Raw genomic sequence first — 19,665 nt, forward strand, 5'->3', positions numbered from 1 at the left:
TCCAAGACATTTACAATTGGCTGTTCGTAATGATGAAGAATTAAACAAACTTTTGAGCGGTGTAACCATTGCAGCTGGTGGTGTTTTGCCAAACATTCAAGCTGTCTTACTCCCAAAGAAGAACGACAAAGGACAGAAGAAGTAAACCGCTACACTCAGAAAACAACGGCTATTTTTATAGCCACACATCTTTAAAAAAACATTGTTTTTTTCACAAAACTATAACCTTAAAGTCTAATAGATAATCCATGCATACGCCTTGTCCTAAGTAACTCAAAGAAATTAAATAAAAAAATTTGATCACAACGTCAAAATAAATTGCACGTATTTGCCCCTACTAATGTCTACGGCCATACCACGATGAACACACCCGTTCTCGTCTGATCACGGAAGTTAAGCATCGTCGGGCCGGGATAGTACTTGGATGGGGGACCGCCTGGGAACTCCCGGTGTCGTAGGCTTTTCATTTTCATTTGTTGCCTTTTCATTTCAATGGTGCTGTGATATATTTCTTGTTATAACAATTAAGGAACGTGGCGGTTGTTGAAAGTGTTTCCTATGACATTTTCCTACGACATTTTCAGGTGATAGTACGAGAAAAAAGAGCTTTCAAATGCATACAAACTCGATCTATTGCCGATCATCCAATAACCCTGACGGAATGGCAAATAAAATAAAATTCCGCCGCCTTCCGAGGACTTATATCGCAATCACGTTTCGTAACAGCCAAGCGAGGTTTTACCTTAGCGTTTAAGTCACCACCGACATTTGGCCGCGCAACTTTTCTAAGCTCATTCATTTTGACTTAAGGAGGGGGCGAGCGCGGACGCAGGCCCCCACTACCAGAAATTGTACGGTCGAGTTACTGACGTTTGCAGTAATCGCAGAGGTCAGCCCAAGCGTAGTGCAATGCAAGAGCCTCACTCTGGAAGAAAACCCTCATTGATCAGTCTTTACTTCCCCGTCAGGTAAGTATGAGTTGGAACTGCACCGTAGCATGAGGGTACCCTTCAAAGTTTGTTAATGCTTGTGGCTTGAGTGTGTTATAAACTGCCGTGTCGCGGGGCATAGGCTGTATTCTCCCCCAGTGTACGCGTTTTGTTCCCGCCGTAGACTATGCAGAGTGCCGTCGGAAAGAGGACTGCTATTATTCTTTTATTGCTTATGTGGGCCGCCATCGGTAATAGTGCAACACCAAGGCAACCCGTGGTCACGGCGTGAATGAATCCACCTCCATGACCCAAGGCCAAAAATCAGATTAATATACTGACCATTCAGAGAATGGCCTACCAGATATTAAACTGATAAGAACAGATACTACACTTGATCTTAGCCATTAGGCCGAGAAGCGATAAAGAACAAGCGTTGCCATGATAGGCATCGTCCACACACCGTAACTGCTTGTGGAGCATGTCACGTTACTGTAAAGCTTACAACTGTCACCGCGTACGGATGGACGGCGACATAGTAAAAATCACGGCTGTTGATTTAGCCGTAGGATGGAGAGCGACTGTAGCGAGTGGATGGTAACTTACATGAATGCTAACAAAGGCGACGATACTAAGTGCGTGATATTACTTTCCAATATGACTGCGTACATTCCGTTTATCAACGCATTACGCCAGAACGTGCGCGCGCGTTACACAGTAGACCATGCAGCCGAAATGCGACAGTGCGACCCTGCCAGGAGTCGAACCTGGAATCCCCTGATTCGTAGTCAGATGCCTTATCCATTGGGCCACAGGGCGATGCTTATGACTTCGCCCCATCGTTATTTTGGCTTGCGCATTCGTTTTACTTACGACAGAATTCTTCGTGTTTGTAGCCATGAAAGAAAGGGACTTCTGTGAGTGAATTTTTTTACTGTGGTCTAATAAAAAAGTCGAAACGCAGTGCCCAATATATGAATTGCTCCTAATAGCCGGAAACAGGCCGTGTCGATGATGTAGGCCGACATACGCAACGCAAACCAAAGAACGCTTTATGAAAATCCTAACACGGGCGCGGAAGAAGCCCAAATTAACAGAGTAGATGTAATGCTGAAGACCTCAAACTCCAGCAGCTTCTCTTTCAGACTATTGCGTCGTGCTACAAATAAAAATTAACATGCTTTCGCATAGTCGCGGCTCCCAAAACGGACATTATACGATGTACAGAAACACACATTTCTGTTTTCGCGCCAAATCAATTCCCGGGAGTGGTACTTTTACGTCCGCATACTTCGCACCGTCTTAAATTATATCTCATTTACACGGTAATGTTTAGTATACTTCTACTGTGATAACAAGCATCGTTTATCGTTGGATTGTTGTAAGAAAACATTAAAAATGAGTGAAGCAGCTTCTCCAAAGAAAATCGCACCCAAGAAGAAACCTGCTGCAAAGAAGACAGCTGATCACCCTAAATATGTGGACATGATCAAGGCTGCTATCGCTACCCTAAAGGAACGCGGTGGTTCATCTCGCCAAGCTATTACAAAATATATTCATGCAAATTACAAAGTTGCTGAAAACTCAGATCATCATCTGAAAATGGCTCTTAAACGAGGAGTAACATCAGGCGATTTGATTCAAACTAAAGGCACTGGTGCTTCTGGATCATTCAAGCTAGGTCAGGTAAAAAAAGAAAAACCTAAGAAAAAGGCCGCAGCAAAAAAGCCAACGGCAAAGAAGCCTACTGCAAAGAAAAGTACACCAAAAAAGAAGCCAGCAAAGAAGAGCACGCCAAAGAAAGCAGCAAAGAAGCCTGCCACAAAGAAAGCCTCGGCTAAGAAACCAGCAGCTAAGAAACCCACAAAGAAGCCTGTTGCTAAAAAACCTGCAGCAAAGAAGGTCAAAAAGACTCCCAAAAAGGCAGCAAAGAAGACCGCAAAAAAATAATTTGTGTGTATCTGGCTATTACATTAACAAACGGCTATTTTTATAGCCACACATTTACAAAAAAACATTATCTTGGTACAAAGTTAAACTTGTTTAAGTCACTTAAACAGTTAAAAAAGAGTAATTTTAAGATTAGATTCCCTAAGTTTAAGTATTTTCGTTTTTAAATTTCTTATTTTCTTGCTTTTACTTTTCTTGCCCTTCATATTTTTAACATTGTCAAACTTTATGTAGCATAAAATTTTTATGTAGCATAAAATTTAAACAGAAAGCAGAACAAAGTTTGATATAAAAAGCTAGCCGTAATATTTTTTATGGATGTGTGGCTATAAAAATAGCCGTTTTTTGTTTGGTAAGATGCTTAGGCACGTTCCCCACGAATTCTTCTTGCCAACTGGATGTCTTTAGGCATGATTGTAACTCGTTTTGCGTGAATGGCACACAAGTTAGTATCCTCGAACAAGCCAACAAGGTACGCTTCAGAAGCCTCTTGCAGAGCCATAACGGCTGTGCTCTGGAATCGCAGATCTGTTTTGAAGTCCTGAGCAATTTCTCGCACAAGACGCTGGAAAGGCAACTTGCGGATCAAGAGCTCGGTTGACTTCTGGTATCTTCTGATTTCTCTGAGAGCAACTGTACCAGGTCTGTAACGATGTGGTTTTTTCACTCCTCCAGTAGCTGGTGCGCTTTTCCTCGCAGCTTTAGTGGCGAGTTGTTTTCGTGGAGCCTTTCCTCCAGTAGATTTACGTGCAGTTTGCTTTGTACGAGCCATATTTTAAGAAGTCGATGTAGTACGGATACACAAGACGGTCTAAAATGCACTATCGCGCCAAAGTTTTATTTCTCATATTGATTGACAGCTAAGGTTCAAAACAAACCATTTGATTGGTGCTAAGAAAGTAATTTCTGATTGGCTGCATAATGACATTACGCTCATTACTTTAACATTTTTATAAAATCTGTGTTTTTTGGCTACGGGAAAACGGCTGTATCTTCTGATACACAAAAGCTTTTGACTTTTTTTTTTTTTAGTAAGTAGCAGAAGGTTTGGCGAATTCCAACGATGCCAAATTTATTGCCTTACTGAAACATTAAGACCACGAATTTTTAAAAAAACTACAGTTTTACTTAAAAAAATGTACAAAATGTTCGGAACATTTTGTAATGACGCAACTCTATTGGTTAATTAGGGTGTTTCCACGAGCAGTAGGTAATTTTATGGCCTCTTTTTAAAGCTGTCTGAATTCTGTTAACTCAAACGTTGTTTTTGTACTCGTTCTGTACGCAACTATATCAATATGTCTGGACGCGGAAAAGGAGGTAAAGGATTGGGAAAAGGAGGTGCTAAACGTCACCGAAAAATTCTTCGTGATAACATTCAGGGAATCACAAAACCTGCTATTCGACGTCTTGCTCGACGAGGTGGTGTCAAACGTATCTCTGGCCTTATCTATGAGGAAACCAGAGGTGTACTGAAGGTTTTCTTAGAGAATGTTATTCGTGATGCTGTAACCTACACAGAGCACGCTAAACGCAAGACCGTTACCGCTATGGATGTTGTTTATGCCTTAAAACGTCAAGGAAGAACTCTTTACGGATTCGGAGGTTAAGCGTTGTCATTGCTCAACAAAAACGGCTATTTTTATAGCCACAAATCTTTTAAAACATTACTTTGTGCACGCTTCCAAATTACACAATGTGTAAAGTCTTGTCACAGTTACATTTATTGCTATACGATACTATGTCATATATGACACAAAAAAAATTTAGAAATACTTTGTAGGGTTAATTTGCCTGGGAGTGTTTCCGTGAAAAGCTGGGTTAAGTTAAATGTAAGCAATAACATGGATCAATGTACTTGTCTTTTCTGCAAGTACAGCTAATAATACGTATGAAAAGTGAAGCTAATCCACACACACACATGGGGAAGTATTTTAAATGTAGGCTAGTGTTCTTAAGCACATTATTTAGAAGTTTTATTAACTTCGGTTAACTTGTAGTGACGCCAAGTAAATGTTTTTTTAAAGATGTGTGGTCTTAAAAAAGACCGTTTGTGTTTGGTAGACGTTGGTTTACTTGCTGCTTGTGTATTTTGTGACGGCTTTTGTTCCTTCACTGACTGCGTGTTTTGCAAGTTCTCCAGGCAAGAGAAGACGTACTGCGGTTTGAATTTCACGAGAAGAGATGGTCGACTTTTTGTTTTGAAGAGCCAAACGCGAAGCTTCGGAAGCAATGCGCTCAAAGATGTCGTTGACAAATGAGTTCATGATGCTTTGCTTGAAACTCCGACATCTGGGTGAACTTGTTTCAAAACATTGTAGATGTAAATAGCATAACTTTCCTTTCTCTTTCTCTTGCGTTTCTTTTCACCAGTTCCACCAATCTTTCCTCCTTTTTTGCCGGCTCTTTTTTCACCTTTCTTGGCTACTTTAGGTGCCTGTTTTCCTCCTTTAGCTGCTGCGTCAGACATGGTTAAAAATTTTTGCTACTTAACTTGTAAATAAGCATTAAACTGCAAGTCAAAACTTTTTGTTTATAAGTAAAAAAATCGGATCGAATTCGATCCGAAAACGCCGATACGCAATTTAATTGGTTAAAAAAAAAATCTTTTGTTTAATACTTAATTATGATTGGTTAAAAAAACATGATTTCGATCCTATTTTTATGATGAAAAAACGAGTAAAGTTTATTTCGTTAACACTTACGTTAAATATTCGTACGTTTTTGTATTAACTTACAAATCAAATCGCAGTTATGTCTGGACGTGGAAAAGGTGGAAAAGCTAAGGCTAAAGCCAAGACAAGATCCTCAAGAGCTGGACTTCAATTTCCAGTCGGTAGAGTGCATAGATTCCTTCGTAGAGGGCACTATGCTAACCGAATTGGATCTGGAGCACCAGTTTACTTAGCAGCCGTCTTGGAATATTTATCTGCTGAGATATTGGAGTTGGCTGGTAACGCAGCAAGAGACAACAAAAAAGCTAGGATTATTCCAAGACATTTACAATTGGCTGTTCGTAATGATGAAGAATTAAACAAACTTTTGAGCGGTGTAACCATTGCAGCTGGTGGTGTTTTGCCAAACATTCAAGCTGTCTTACTCCCAAAGAAGAACGACAAAGGACAGAAGAAGTAAACCGCTACACTCAGAAAACAACGGCTATTTTTATAGCCACACATCTTTAAAAAAACATTGTTTTTTTCACAAAACTATAACCTTAAAGTCTAATAGATAATCCATGCATACGCCTTGTCCTAAGTAACTCAAAGAAATTAAATAAAAAAATTTGATCACAACGTCAAAATAAATTGCACGTATTTGCCCCTACTAATGTCTACGGCCATACCACGATGAACACACCCGTTCTCGTCTGATCACGGAAGTTAAGCATCGTCGGGCCGGGATAGTACTTGGATGGGGGACCGCCTGGGAACTCCCGGTGTCGTAGGCTTTTCATTTTCATTTGTTGCCTTTTCATTTCAATGGTGCTGTGATATATTTCTTGTTATAACAATTAAGGAACGTGGCGGTTGTTGAAAGTGTTTCCTATGACATTTTCCTACGACATTTTCAGGTGATAGTACGAGAAAAAAGAGCTTTCAAATGCATACAAACTCGATCTATTGCCGATCATCCAATAACCCTGACGGAATGGCAAATAAAATAAAATTCCGCCGCCTTCCGAGGACTTATATCGCAATCACGTTTCGTAACAGCCAAGCGAGGTTTTACCTTAGCGTTTAAGTCACCACCGACATTTGGCCGCGCAACTTTTCTAAGCTCATTCATTTTGACTTAAGGAGGGGGCGAGCGCGGACGCAGGCCCCCACTACCAGAAATTGTACGGTCGAGTTACTGACGTTTGCAGTAATCGCAGAGGTCAGCCCAAGCGTAGTGCAATGCAAGAGCCTCACTCTGGAAGAAAACCCTCATTGATCAGTCTTTACTTCCCCGTCAGGTAAGTATGAGTTGGAACTGTACCGTAGCATGAGGGTACCCTTCAAAGTTTGTTAATGCTTGTGGCTTGAGTGTGTTATAAACTGCCGTGTCGCGGGGCATAGGCTGTATTCTCCCCCAGTGTACGCGTTTTGTTCCCGCCGTAGACTATGCAGAGTGCCGTCGGAAAGAGGACTGCTATTATTCTTTTATTGCTTATGTGGGCCGCCATCGGTAATAGTGCAACACCAAGGCAACCCGTGGTCACGGCGTGAATGAATCCACCTCCATGACCCAAGGCCAAAAATCAGATTAATATACTGACCATTCAGAGAATGGCCTACCAGATATTAAACTGATAAGAACAGATACTACACTTGATCTTAGCCATTAGGCCGAGAAGCGATAAAGAACAAGCGTTGCCATGATAGGCATCGTCCACACACCGTAACTGCTTGTGGAGCATGTCACGTTACTGTAAAGCTTACAACTGTCACCGCGTACGGATGGACGGCGACATAGTAAAAATCACGGCTGTTGATTTAGCCGTAGGATGGAGAGCGACTGTAGCGAGTGGATGGTAACTTACATGAATGCTAACAAAGGCGACGATACTAAGTGCGTGATATTACTTTCCAATATGACTGCGTACATTCCGTTTATCAACGCATTACGCCAGAACGTGCGCGCGCGTTACACAGTAGACCATGCAGCCGAAATGCGACAGTGCGACCCTGCCAGGAGTCGAACCTGGAATCCCCTGATTCGTAGTCAGATGCCTTATCCATTGGGCCACAGGGCGATGCTTATGACTTCGCCCCATCGTTATTTTGGCTTGCGCATTCGTTTTACTTACGACAGAATTCTTCGTGTTTGTAGCCATGAAAGAAAGGGACTTCTGTGAGTGAATTTTTTTACTGTGGTCTAATAAAAAAGTCGAAACGCAGTGCCCAATATATGAATTGCTCCTAATAGCCGGAAACAGGCCGTGTCGATGATGTAGGCCGACATACGCAACGCAAACCAAAGAACGCTTTATGAAAATCCTAACACGGGCGCGGAAGAAGCCCAAATTAACAGAGTAGATGTAATGCTGAAGACCTCAAACTCCAGCAGCTTCTCTTTCAGACTATTGCGTCGTGCTACAAATAAAAATTAACATGCTTTCGCATAGTCGCGGCTCCCAAAACGGACATTATACGATGTACAGAAACACACATTTCTGTTTTCGCGCCAAATCAATTCCCGGGAGTGGTACTTTTACGTCCGCATACTTCGCACCGTCTTAAATTATATCTCATTTACACGGTAATGTTTAGTATACTTCTACTGTGATAACAAGCATCGTTTATCGTTGGATTGTTGTAAGAAAACATTAAAAATGAGTGAAGCAGCTTCTCCAAAGAAAATCGCACCCAAGAAGAAACCTGCTGCAAAGAAGACAGCTGATCACCCTAAATATGTGGACATGATCAAGGCTGCTATCGCTACCCTAAAGGAACGCGGTGGTTCATCTCGCCAAGCTATTACAAAATATATTCATGCAAATTACAAAGTTGCTGAAAACTCAGATCATCATCTGAAAATGGCTCTTAAACGAGGAGTAACATCAGGCGATTTGATTCAAACTAAAGGCACTGGTGCTTCTGGATCATTCAAGCTAGGTCAGGTAAAAAAAGAAAAACCTAAGAAAAAGGCCGCAGCAAAAAAGCCAACGGCAAAGAAGCCTACTGCAAAGAAAAGTACACCAAAAAAGAAGCCAGCAAAGAAGAGCACGCCAAAGAAAGCAGCAAAGAAGCCTGCCACAAAGAAAGCCTCGGCTAAGAAACCAGCAGCTAAGAAACCCACAAAGAAGCCTGTTGCTAAAAAACCTGCAGCAAAGAAGGTCAAAAAGACTCCCAAAAAGGCAGCAAAGAAGACCGCAAAAAAATAATTTGTGTGTATCTGGCTATTACATTAACAAACGGCTATTTTTATAGCCACACATTTACAAAAAAACATTATCTTGGTACAAAGTTAAACTTGTTTAAGTCACTTAAACAGTTAAAAAAGAGTAATTTTAAGATTAGATTCCCTAAGTTTAAGTATTTTCGTTTTTAAATTTCTTATTTTCTTGCTTTTACTTTTCTTGCCCTTCATATTTTTAACATTGTCAAACTTTATGTAGCATAAAATTTTTATGTAGCATAAAATTTAAACAGAAAGCAGAACAAAGTTTGATATAAAAAGCTAGCCGTAATATTTTTTATGGATGTGTGGCTATAAAAATAGCCGTTTTTTGTTTGGTAAGATGCTTAGGCACGTTCCCCACGAATTCTTCTTGCCAACTGGATGTCTTTAGGCATGATTGTAACTCGTTTTGCGTGAATGGCACACAAGTTAGTATCCTCGAACAAGCCAACAAGGTACGCTTCAGAAGCCTCTTGCAGAGCCATAACGGCTGTGCTCTGGAATCGCAGATCTGTTTTGAAGTCCTGAGCAATTTCTCGCACAAGACGCTGGAAAGGCAACTTGCGGATCAAGAGCTCGGTTGACTTCTGGTATCTTCTGATTTCTCTGAGAGCAACTGTACCAGGTCTGTAACGATGTGGTTTTTTCACTCCTCCAGTAGCTGGTGCGCTTTTCCTCGCAGCTTTAGTGGCGAGTTGTTTTCGTGGAGCCTTTCCTCCAGTAGATTTACGTGCAGTTTGCTTTGTACGAGCCATATTTTAAGAAGTCGATGTAGTACGGATACACAAGACGGTCTAAAATGCACTATCGCGCCAAAGTTTTATTTCTCATATTGATTGACAGCTAAGGTTCAAAACAAACCATTTGATTGGTGCTAAGAAAGTAATTTCTGATTGGCTGCATAATGACATTACGCTCATTACTTTAACATTTTTATAAAATCTGTGTTTTTTGGCTACGGGAAAACGGCTGTATCTTCTGATACACAAAAGCTTTTGACTTTTTTTTTTTTTAGTAAGTAGCAGAAGGTTTGGCGAATTCCAACGATGCCAAATTTATTGCCTTACTGAAACATTAAGACCACGAATTTTTAAAAAAACTACAGTTTTACTTAAAAAAATGTACAAAATGTTCGGAACATTTTGTAATGACGCAACTCTATTGGTTAATTAGGGTGTTTCCACGAGCAGTAGGTAATTTTATGGCCTCTTTTTAAAGCTGTCTGAATTCTGTTAACTCAAACGTTGTTTTTGTACTCGTTCTGTACGCAACTATATCAATATGTCTGGACGCGGAAAAGGAGGTAAAGGATTGGGAAAAGGAGGTGCTAAACGTCACCGAAAAATTCTTCGTGATAACATTCAGGGAATCACAAAACCTGCTATTCGACGTCTTGCTCGACGAGGTGGTGTCAAACGTATCTCTGGCCTTATCTATGAGGAAACCAGAGGTGTACTGAAGGTTTTCTTAGAGAATGTTATTCGTGATGCTGTAACCTACACAGAGCACGCTAAACGCAAGACCGTTACCGCTATGGATGTTGTTTATGCCTTAAAACGTCAAGGAAGAACTCTTTACGGATTCGGAGGTTAAGCGTTGTCATTGCTCAACAAAAACGGCTATTTTTATAGCCACAAATCTTTTAAAACATTACTTTGTGCACGCTTCCAAATTACACAATGTGTAAAGTCTTGTCACAGTTACATTTATTGCTATACGATACTATGTCATATATGACACAAAAAAAATTTAGAAATACTTTGTAGGGTTAATTTGCCTGGGAGTGTTTCCGTGAAAAGCTGGGTTAAGTTAAATGTAAGCAATAACATGGATCAATGTACTTGTCTTTTCTGCAAGTACAGCTAATAATACGTATGAAAAGTGAAGCTAATCCACACACACACATGGGGAAGTATTTTAAATGTAGGCTAGTGTTCTTAAGCACATTATTTAGAAGTTTTATTAACTTCGGTTAACTTGTAGTGACGCCAAGTAAATGTTTTTTTAAAGATGTGTGGTCTTAAAAAAGACCGTTTGTGTTTGGTAGACGTTGGTTTACTTGCTGCTTGTGTATTTTGTGACGGCTTTTGTTCCTTCACTGACTGCGTGTTACTGACTGCGTGTTTTGCAAGTTCTCCAGGCAAGAGAAGACGTACTGCGGTTTGAATTTCACGAGAAGAGATGGTCGACTTTTTGTTTTGAAGAGCCAAACGCGAAGCTTCGGAAGCAATGCGCTCAAAGATGTCGTTGACAAATGAGTTCATGATGCTCATAGCTTTGCTTGAAACTCCGACATCTGGGTGAACTTGTTTCAAAACATTGTAGATGTAAATAGCATAACTTTCCTTTCTCTTTCTCTTGCGTTTCTTTTCACCAGTTCCACCAATCTTTCCTCCTTTTTTGCCGGCTCTTTTTTCACCTTTCTTGGCTACTTTAGGTGCCTGTTTTCCTCCTTTAGCTGCTGCGTCAGACATGGTTAAAAATTTTTGCTACTTAACTTGTAAATAAGCATTAAACTGCAAGTCAAAACTTTTTGTTTATAAGTAAAAAAATCGGATCGAATTCGATCCGAAAACGCCGATACGCAATTTAATTGGTTAAAAAAAAAATCTTTTGTTTAATACTTAATTATGATTGGTTAAAAAAACATGATTTCGATCCTATTTTTATGATGAAAAAACGAGTAAAGTTTATTTCGTTAACACTTACGTTAAATATTCGTACGTTTTTGTATTAACTTACAAATCAAATCGCAGTTATGTCTGGACGTGGAAAAGGTGGAAAAGCTAAGGCTAAAGCCAAGACAAGATCCTCAAGAGCTGGACTTCAATTTCCAGTCGGTAGAGTGCATAGATTCCTTCGTAGAGGGCACTATGCTAACCGAATTGGATCTGGAGCACCAGTTTACTTAGCAGCCGTCTTGGAATATTTATCTGCTGAGATATTGGAGTTGGCTGGTAACGCAGCAAGAGACAACAAAAAAGCTAGGATTATTCCAAGACATTTACAATTGGCTGTTCGTAATGATGAAGAATTAAACAAACTTTTGAGCGGTGTAACCATTGCAGCTGGTGGTGTTTTGCCAAACATTCAAGCTGTCTTACTCCCAAAGAAGAACGACAAAGGACAGAAGAAGTAAACCGCTACACTCAGAAAACAACGGCTATTTTTATAGCCACACATCTTTAAAAAAACATTGTTTTTTTCACAAAACTATAACCTTAAAGTCTAATAGATAATCCATGCATACGCCTTGTCCTAAGTAACTCAAAGAAATTAAATAAAAAAATTTGATCACAACGTCAAAATAAATTGCACGTATTTGCCCCTACTAATGTCTACGGCCATACCACGATGAACACACCCGTTCTCGTCTGATCACGGAAGTTAAGCATCGTCGGGCCGGGATAGTACTTGGATGGGGGACCGCCTGGGAACTCCCGGTGTCGTAGGCTTTTCATTTTCATTTGTTGCCTTTTCATTTCAATGGTGCTGTGATATATTTCTTGTTATAACAATTAAGGAACGTGGCGGTTGTTGAAAGTGTTTCCTATGACATTTTCCTACGACATTTTCAGGTGATAGTACGAGAAAAAAGAGCTTTCAAATGCATACAAACTCGATCTATTGCCGATCATCCAATAACCCTGACGGAATGGCAAATAAAATAAAATTCCGCCGCCTTCCGAGGACTTATATCGCAATCACGTTTCGTAACAGCCAAGCGAGGTTTTACCTTAGCGTTTAAGTCACCACCGACATTTGGCCGCGCAACTTTTCTAAGCTCATTCATTTTGACTTAAGGAGGGGGCGAGCGCGGACGCAGGCCCCCACTACCAGAAATTGTACGGTCGAGTTACTGACGTTTGCAGTAATCGCAGAGGTCAGCCCAAGCGTAGTGCAATGCAAGAGCCTCACTCTGGAAGAAAACCCTCATTGATCAGTCTTTACTTCCCCGTCAGGTAAGTATGAGTTGGAACTGCACCGTAGCATGAGGGTACCCTTCAAAGTTTGTTAATGCTTGTGGCTTGAGTGTGTTATAAACTGCCGTGTCGCGGGGCATAGGCTGTATTCTCCCCCAGTGTACGCGTTTTGTTCCCGCCGTAGACTATGCAGAGTGCCGTCGGAAAGAGGACTGCTATTATTCTTTTATTGCTTATGTGGGCCGCCATCGGTAATAGTGCAACACCAAGGCAACCCGTGGTCACGGCGTGAATGAATCCACCTCCATGACCCAAGGCCAAAAATCAGATTAATATACTGACCATTCAGAGAATGGCCTACCAGATATTAAACTGATAAGAACAGATACTACACTTGATCTTAGCCATTAGGCCGAGAAGCGATAAAGAACAAGCGTTGCCATGATAGGCATCGTCCACACACCGTAACTGCTTGTGGAGCATGTCACGTTACTGTAAAGCTTACAACTGTCACCGCGTACGGATGGACGGCGACATAGTAAAAATCACGGCTGTTGATTTAGCCGTAGGATGGAGAGCGACTGTAGCGAGTGGATGGTAACTTACATGAATGCTAACAAAGGCGACGATACTAAGTGCGTGATATTACTTTCCAATATGACTGCGTACATTCCGTTTATCAACGCATTACGCCAGAACGTGCGCGCGCGTTACACAGTAGACCATGCAGCCGAAATGCGACAGTGCGACCCTGCCAGGAGTCGAACCTGGAATCCCCTGATTCGTAGTCAGATGCCTTATCCATTGGGCCACAGGGCGATGCTTATGACTTCGCCCCATCGTTATTTTGGCTTGCGCATTCGTTTTACTTACGACAGAATTCTTCGTGTTTGTAGCCATGAAAGAAAGGGACTTCTGTGAGTGAATTTTTTTACTGTGGTCTAATAAAAAAGTCGAAACGCAGTGCCCAATATATGAATTGCTCCTAATAGCCGGAAACAGGCCGTGTCGATGATGTAGGCCGACATACGCAACGCAAACCAAAGAACGCTTTATGAAAATCCTAACACGGGCGCGGAAGAAGCCCAAATTAACAGAGTAGATGTAATGCTGAAGACCTCAAACTCCAGCAGCTTCTCTTTCAGACTATTGCGTCGTGCTACAAATAAAAATTAACATGCTTTCGCATAGTCGCGGCTCCCAAAACGGACATTATACGATGTACAGAAACACACATTTCTGTTTTCGCGCCAAATCAATTCCCGGGAGTGGTACTTTTACGTCCGCATACTTCGCACCGTCTTAAATTATATCTCATTTACACGGTAATGTTTAGTATACTTCTACTGTGATAACAAGCATCGTTTATCGTTGGATTGTTGTAAGAAAACATTAAAAATGAGTGAAGCAGCTTCTCCAAAGAAAATCGCACCCAAGAAGAAACCTGCTGCAAAGAAGACAGCTGATCACCCTAAATATGTGGACATGATCAAGGCTGCTATCGCTACCCTAAAGGAACGCGGTGGTTCATCTCGCCAAGCTATTACAAAATATATTCATGCAAATTACAAAGTTGCTGAAAACTCAGATCATCATCTGAAAATGGCTCTTAAACGAGGAGTAACATCAGGCGATTTGATTCAAACTAAAGGCACTGGTGCTTCTGGATCATTCAAGCTAGGTCAGGTAAAAAAAGAAAAACCTAAGAAAAAGGCCGCAGCAAAAAAGCCAACGGCAAAGAAGCCTACTGCAAAGAAAAGTACACCAAAAAAGAAGCCAGCAAAGAAGAGCACGCCAAAGAAAGCAGCAAAGAAGCCTGCCACAAAGAAAGCCTCGGCTAAGAAACCAGCAGCTAAGAAACCCACAAAGAAGCCTGTTGCTAAAAAACCTGCAGCAAAGAAGGTCAAAAAGACTCCCAAAAAGGCAGCAAAGAAGACCGCAAAAAAATAATTTGTGTGTATCTGGCTATTACATTAACAAACGGCTATTTTTATAGCCACACATTTACAAAAAAACATTATCTTGGTACAAAGTTAAACTTGTTTAAGTCACTTAAACAGTTAAAAAAGAGTAATTTTAAGATTAGATTCCCTAAGTTTAAGTATTTTCGTTTTTAAATTTCTTATTTTCTTGCTTTTACTTTTCTTGCCCTTCATATTTTTAACATTGTCAAACTTTATGTAGCATAAAATTTTTATGTAGCATAAAATTTAAACAGAAAGCAGAACAAAGTTTGATATAAAAAGCTAGCCGTAATATTTTTTATGGATGTGTGGCTATAAAAATAGCCGTTTTTTGTTTGGTAAGATGCTTAGGCACGTTCCCCACGAATTCTTCTTGCCAACTGGATGTCTTTAGGCATGATTGTAACTCGTTTTGCGTGAATGGCACACAAGTTAGTATCCTCGAACAAGCCAACAAGGTACGCTTCAGAAGCCTCTTGCAGAGCCATAACGGCTGTGCTCTGGAATCGCAGATCTGTTTTGAAGTCCTGAGCAATTTCTCGCACAAGACGCTGGAAAGGCAACTTGCGGATCAAGAGCTCGGTTGACTTCTGGTATCTTCTGATTTCTCTGAGAGCAACTGTACCAGGTCTGTAACGATGTGGTTTTTTCACTCCTCCAGTAGCTGGTGCGCTTTTCCTCGCAGCTTTAGTGGCGAGTTGTTTTCGTGGAGCCTTTCCTCCAGTAGATTTACGTGCAGTTTGCTTTGTACGAGCCATATTTTAAGAAGTCGATGTAGTACGGATACACAAGACGGTCTAAAATGCACTATCGCGCCAAAGTTTTATTTCTCATATTGATTGACAGCTAAGGTTCAAAACAAACCATTTGATTGGTGCTAAGAAAGTAATTTCTGATTGGCTGCATAATGACATTACGCTCATTACTTTAACATTTTTATAAAATCTGTGTTTTTTGGCTACGGGAAAACGGCTGTATCTTCTGATACACAAAAGCTTTTGACTTTTTTTTTTTTTAGTAAGTAGCAGAAGGTTTGGCGAATTCCAACGATGCCAAATTTATTGCCTTACTGAAACATTAAGACCACGAATTTTTAAAAAAACTACAGTTTTACTTAAAAAAATGTACAAAATGTTCGGAACATTTTGTAATGACGCAACTCTATTGGTTAATTAGGGTGTTTCCACGAGCAGTAGGTAATTTTATGGCCTCTTTTTAAAGCTGTCTGAATTCTGTTAACTCAAACGTTGTTTTTGTACTCGTTCTGTACGCAACTATATCAATATGTCTGGACGCGGAAAAGGAGGTAAAGGATTGGGAAAAGGAGGTGCTAAACGTCACCGAAAAATTCTTCGTGATAACATTCAGGGAATCACAAAACCTGCTATTCGACGTCTTGCTCGACGAGGTGGTGTCAAACGTATCTCTGGCCTTATCTATGAGGAAACCAGAGGTGTACTGAAGGTTTTCTTAGAGAATGTTATTCGTGATGCTGTAACCTACACAGAGCACGCTAAACGCAAGACCGTTACCGCTATGGATGTTGTTTATGCCTTAAAACGTCAAGGAAGAACTCTTTACGGATTCGGAGGTTAAGCGTTGTCATTGCTCAACAAAAACGGCTATTTTTATAGCCACAAATCTTTTAAAACATTACTTTGTGCACGCTTCCAAATTACACAATGTGTAAAGTCTTGTCACAGTTACATTTATTGCTATACGATACTATGTCATATATGACACAAAAAAAATTTAGAAATACTTTGTAGGGTTAATTTGCCTGGGAGTGTTTCCGTGAAAAGCTGGGTTAAGTTAAATGTAAGCAATAACATGGATCAATGTACTTGTCTTTTCTGCAAGTACAGCTAATAATACGTATGAAAAGTGAAGCTAATCCACACACACACATGGGGAAGTATTTTAAATGTAGGCTAGTGTTCTTAAGCACATTATTTAGAAGTTTTATTAACTTCGGTTAACTTGTAGTGACGCCAAGTAAATGTTTTTTTAAAGATGTGTGGTCTTAAAAAAGACCGTTTGTGTTTGGTAGACGTTGGTTTACTTGCTGCTTGTGTATTTTGTGACGGCTTTTGTTCCTTCACTGACTGCGTGTTTTGCAAGTTCTCCAGGCAAGAGAAGACGTACTGCGGTTTGAATTTCACGAGAAGAGATGGTCGACTTTTTGTTTTGAAGAGCCAAACGCGAAGCTTCGGAAGCAATGCGCTCAAAGATGTCGTTGACAAATGAGTTCATGATGCTCATAGCTTTGCTTGAAACTCCGACATCTGGGTGAACTTGTTTCAAAACATTGTAGATGTAAATAGCATAACTTTCCTTTCTCTTTCTCTTGCGTTTCTTTTCACCAGTTCCACCAATCTTTCCTCCTTTTTTGCCGGCTCTTTTTTCACCTTTCTTGGCTACTTTAGGTGCCTGTTTTCCTCCTTTAGCTGCTGCGTCAGACATGGTTAAAAATTTTTGCTACTTAACTTGTAAATAAGCATTAAACTGCAAGTCAAAACTTTTTGTTTATAAGTAAAAAAATCGGATCGAATTCGATCCGAAAACGCCGATACGCAATTTAATTGGTTAAAAAAAAAATCTTTTGTTTAATACTTAATTATGATTGGTTAAAAAAACATGATTTCGATCCTATTTTTATGATGAAAAAACGAGTAAAGTTTATTTCGTTAACACTTACGTTAAATATTCGTACGTTTTTGTATTAACTTACAAATCAAATCGCAGTTATGTCTGGACGTGGAAAAGGTGGAAAAGCTAAGGCTAAAGCCAAGACAAGATCCTCAAGAGCTGGACTTCAATTTCCAGTCGGTAGAGTGCATAGATTCCTTCGTAGAGGGCACTATGCTAACCGAATTGGATCTGGAGCACCAGTTTACTTAGCAGCCGTCTTGGAATATTTATCTGCTGAGATATTGGAGTTGGCTGGTAACGCAGCAAGAGACAACAAAAAAGCTAGGATTATTCCAAGACATTTACAATTGGCTGTTCGTAATGATGAAGAATTAAACAAACTTTTGAGCGGTGTAACCATTGCAGCTGGTGGTGTTTTGCCAAACATTCAAGCTGTCTTACTCCCAAAGAAGAACGACAAAGGACAGAAGAAGTAAACCGCTACACTCAGAAAACAACGGCTATTTTTATAGCCACACATCTTTAAAAAAACATTGTTTTTTTCACAAAACTATAACCTTAAAGTCTAATAGATAATCCATGCATACGCCTTGTCCTAAGTAACTCAAAGAAATTAAATAAAAAAATTTGATCACAACGTCAAAATAAATTGCACGTATTTGCCCCTACTAATGTCTACGGCCATACCACGATGAACACACCCGTTCTCGTCTGATCACGGAAGTTAAGCATCGTCGGGCCGGGATAGTACTTGGATGGGGGACCGCCTGGGAACTCCCGGTGTCGTAGGCTTTTCATTTTCATTTGTTGCCTTTTCATTTCAATGGTGCTGTGATATATTTCTTGTTATAACAATTAAGGAACGTGGCGGTTGTTGAAAGTGTTTCCTATGACATTTTCCTACGACATTTTCAGGTGATAGTACGAGAAAAAAGAGCTTTCAAATGCATACAAACTCGATCTATTGCCGATCATCCAATAACCCTGACGGAATGGCAAATAAAATAAAATTCCGCCGCCTTCCGAGGACTTATATCGCAATCACGTTTCGTAACAGCCAAGCGAGGTTTTACCTTAGCGTTTAAGTCACCACCGACATTTGGCCGCGCAACTTTTCTAAGCTCATTCATTTTGACTTAAGGAGGGGGCGAGCGCGGACGCAGGCCCCCACTACCAGAAATTGTACGGTCGAGTTACTGACGTTTGCAGTAATCGCAGAGGTCAGCCCAAGCGTAGTGCAATGCAAGAGCCTCACTCTGGAAGAAAACCCTCATTGATCAGTCTTTACTTCCCCGTCAGGTAAGTATGAGTTGGAACTGCACCGTAGCATGAGGGTACCCTTCAAAGTTTGTTAATGCTTGTGGCTTGAGTGTGTTATAAACTGCCGTGTCGCGGGGCATAGGCTGTATTCTCCCCCAGTGTACGCGTTTTGTTCCCGCCGTAGACTATGCAGAGTGCCGTCGGAAAGAGGACTGCTATTATTCTTTTATTGCTTATGTGGGCCGCCATCGGTAATAGTGCAACACCAAGGCAACCCGTGGTCACGGCGTGAATGAATCCACCTCCATGACCCAAGGCCAAAAATCAGATTAATATACTGACCATTCAGAGAATGGCCTACCAGATATTAAACTGATAAGAACAGATACTACACTTGATCTTAGCCATTAGGCCGAGAAGCGATAAAGAACAAGCGTTGCCATGATAGGCATCGTCCACACACCGTAACTGCTTGTGGAGCATGTCACGTTACTGTAAAGCTTACAACTGTCACCGCGTACGGATGGACGGCGACATAGTAAAAATCACGGCTGTTGATTTAGCCGTAGGATGGAGAGCGACTGTAGCGAGTGGATGGTAACTTACATGAATGCTAACAAAGGCGACGATACTAAGTGCGTGATATTACTTTCCAATATGACTGCGTACATTCCGTTTATCAACGCATTACGCCAGAACGTGCGCGCGCGTTACACAGTAGACCATGCAGCCGAAATGCGACAGTGCGACCCTGCCAGGAGTCGAACCTGGAATCCCCTGATTCGTAGTCAGATGCCTTATCCATTGGGCCACAGGGCGATGCTTATGACTTCGCCCCATCGTTATTTTGGCTTGCGCATTCGTTTTACTTACGACAGAATTCTTCGTGTTTGTAGCCATGAAAGAAAGGGACTTCTGTGAGTGAATTTTTTTACTGTGGTCTAATAAAAAAGTCGAAACGCAGTGCCCAATATATGAATTGCTCCTAATAGCCGGAAACAGGCCGTGTCGATGATGTAGGCCGACATACGCAACGCAAACCAAAGAACGCTTTATGAAAATCCTAACACGGGCGCGGAAGAAGCCCAAATTAACAGAGTA

At 40.8% G+C, this 19,665-nt stretch overlaps 12 non-coding genes across 12 annotated transcripts; 4 read left to right on the forward strand and 8 right to left on the reverse strand.

Moving 5' to 3' along the window:
- The first annotated feature begins 342 nt into the window (after nucleotides 1-342).
- Nucleotides 343-461, forward strand: LOC130660545 (5S ribosomal RNA). Its single transcript, XR_008987742.1, has one exon. It is a non-coding gene; the product is annotated as a 5S ribosomal RNA (ribosomal RNA).
- Nucleotides 462-811: 350 nt separating this feature from the next.
- LOC130659707 (U1 spliceosomal RNA) lies at nucleotides 812-976 on the reverse strand. Its single transcript, XR_008986912.1, has one exon. It is a non-coding gene; the product is annotated as a U1 spliceosomal RNA (small nuclear RNA).
- A 185-nt stretch (nucleotides 977-1,161) lies between these two features.
- Nucleotides 1,162-1,353, reverse strand: LOC130660761 (U2 spliceosomal RNA). The gene has a single exon (XR_008987959.1). It is a non-coding gene; the product is annotated as a U2 spliceosomal RNA (small nuclear RNA).
- A 4,858-nt stretch (nucleotides 1,354-6,211) lies between these two features.
- On the forward strand, nucleotides 6,212-6,330 carry LOC130660557 (5S ribosomal RNA). The gene has a single exon (XR_008987754.1). It is a non-coding gene; the product is annotated as a 5S ribosomal RNA (ribosomal RNA).
- Nucleotides 6,331-6,680: 350 nt separating this feature from the next.
- On the reverse strand, nucleotides 6,681-6,845 carry LOC130659709 (U1 spliceosomal RNA). The gene has a single exon (XR_008986914.1). It is a non-coding gene; the product is annotated as a U1 spliceosomal RNA (small nuclear RNA).
- Nucleotides 6,846-7,030: 185 nt separating this feature from the next.
- Nucleotides 7,031-7,222, reverse strand: LOC130660762 (U2 spliceosomal RNA). Its single transcript, XR_008987960.1, has one exon. It is a non-coding gene; the product is annotated as a U2 spliceosomal RNA (small nuclear RNA).
- Nucleotides 7,223-12,101: 4,879 nt separating this feature from the next.
- On the forward strand, nucleotides 12,102-12,220 carry LOC130660570 (5S ribosomal RNA). The gene has a single exon (XR_008987768.1). It is a non-coding gene; the product is annotated as a 5S ribosomal RNA (ribosomal RNA).
- A 350-nt stretch (nucleotides 12,221-12,570) lies between these two features.
- LOC130659710 (U1 spliceosomal RNA) lies at nucleotides 12,571-12,735 on the reverse strand. The gene has a single exon (XR_008986915.1). It is a non-coding gene; the product is annotated as a U1 spliceosomal RNA (small nuclear RNA).
- Nucleotides 12,736-12,920: 185 nt separating this feature from the next.
- LOC130660764 (U2 spliceosomal RNA) lies at nucleotides 12,921-13,112 on the reverse strand. The gene has a single exon (XR_008987961.1). It is a non-coding gene; the product is annotated as a U2 spliceosomal RNA (small nuclear RNA).
- Nucleotides 13,113-17,977: 4,865 nt separating this feature from the next.
- On the forward strand, nucleotides 17,978-18,096 carry LOC130660582 (5S ribosomal RNA). Its single transcript, XR_008987780.1, has one exon. It is a non-coding gene; the product is annotated as a 5S ribosomal RNA (ribosomal RNA).
- A 350-nt stretch (nucleotides 18,097-18,446) lies between these two features.
- On the reverse strand, nucleotides 18,447-18,611 carry LOC130659712 (U1 spliceosomal RNA). Its single transcript, XR_008986916.1, has one exon. It is a non-coding gene; the product is annotated as a U1 spliceosomal RNA (small nuclear RNA).
- A 185-nt stretch (nucleotides 18,612-18,796) lies between these two features.
- On the reverse strand, nucleotides 18,797-18,988 carry LOC130660765 (U2 spliceosomal RNA). The gene has a single exon (XR_008987962.1). It is a non-coding gene; the product is annotated as a U2 spliceosomal RNA (small nuclear RNA).
- Between the last annotated feature and the right edge of the window lie 677 nt (nucleotides 18,989-19,665).

This window comes from Hydractinia symbiolongicarpus, chromosome 9 (assembly GCF_029227915.1).
Source record: "Hydractinia symbiolongicarpus strain clone_291-10 chromosome 9, HSymV2.1, whole genome shotgun sequence".
In the NCBI taxonomy this organism is placed as follows: domain Eukaryota; kingdom Metazoa; phylum Cnidaria; class Hydrozoa; order Anthoathecata; family Hydractiniidae; genus Hydractinia; species Hydractinia symbiolongicarpus.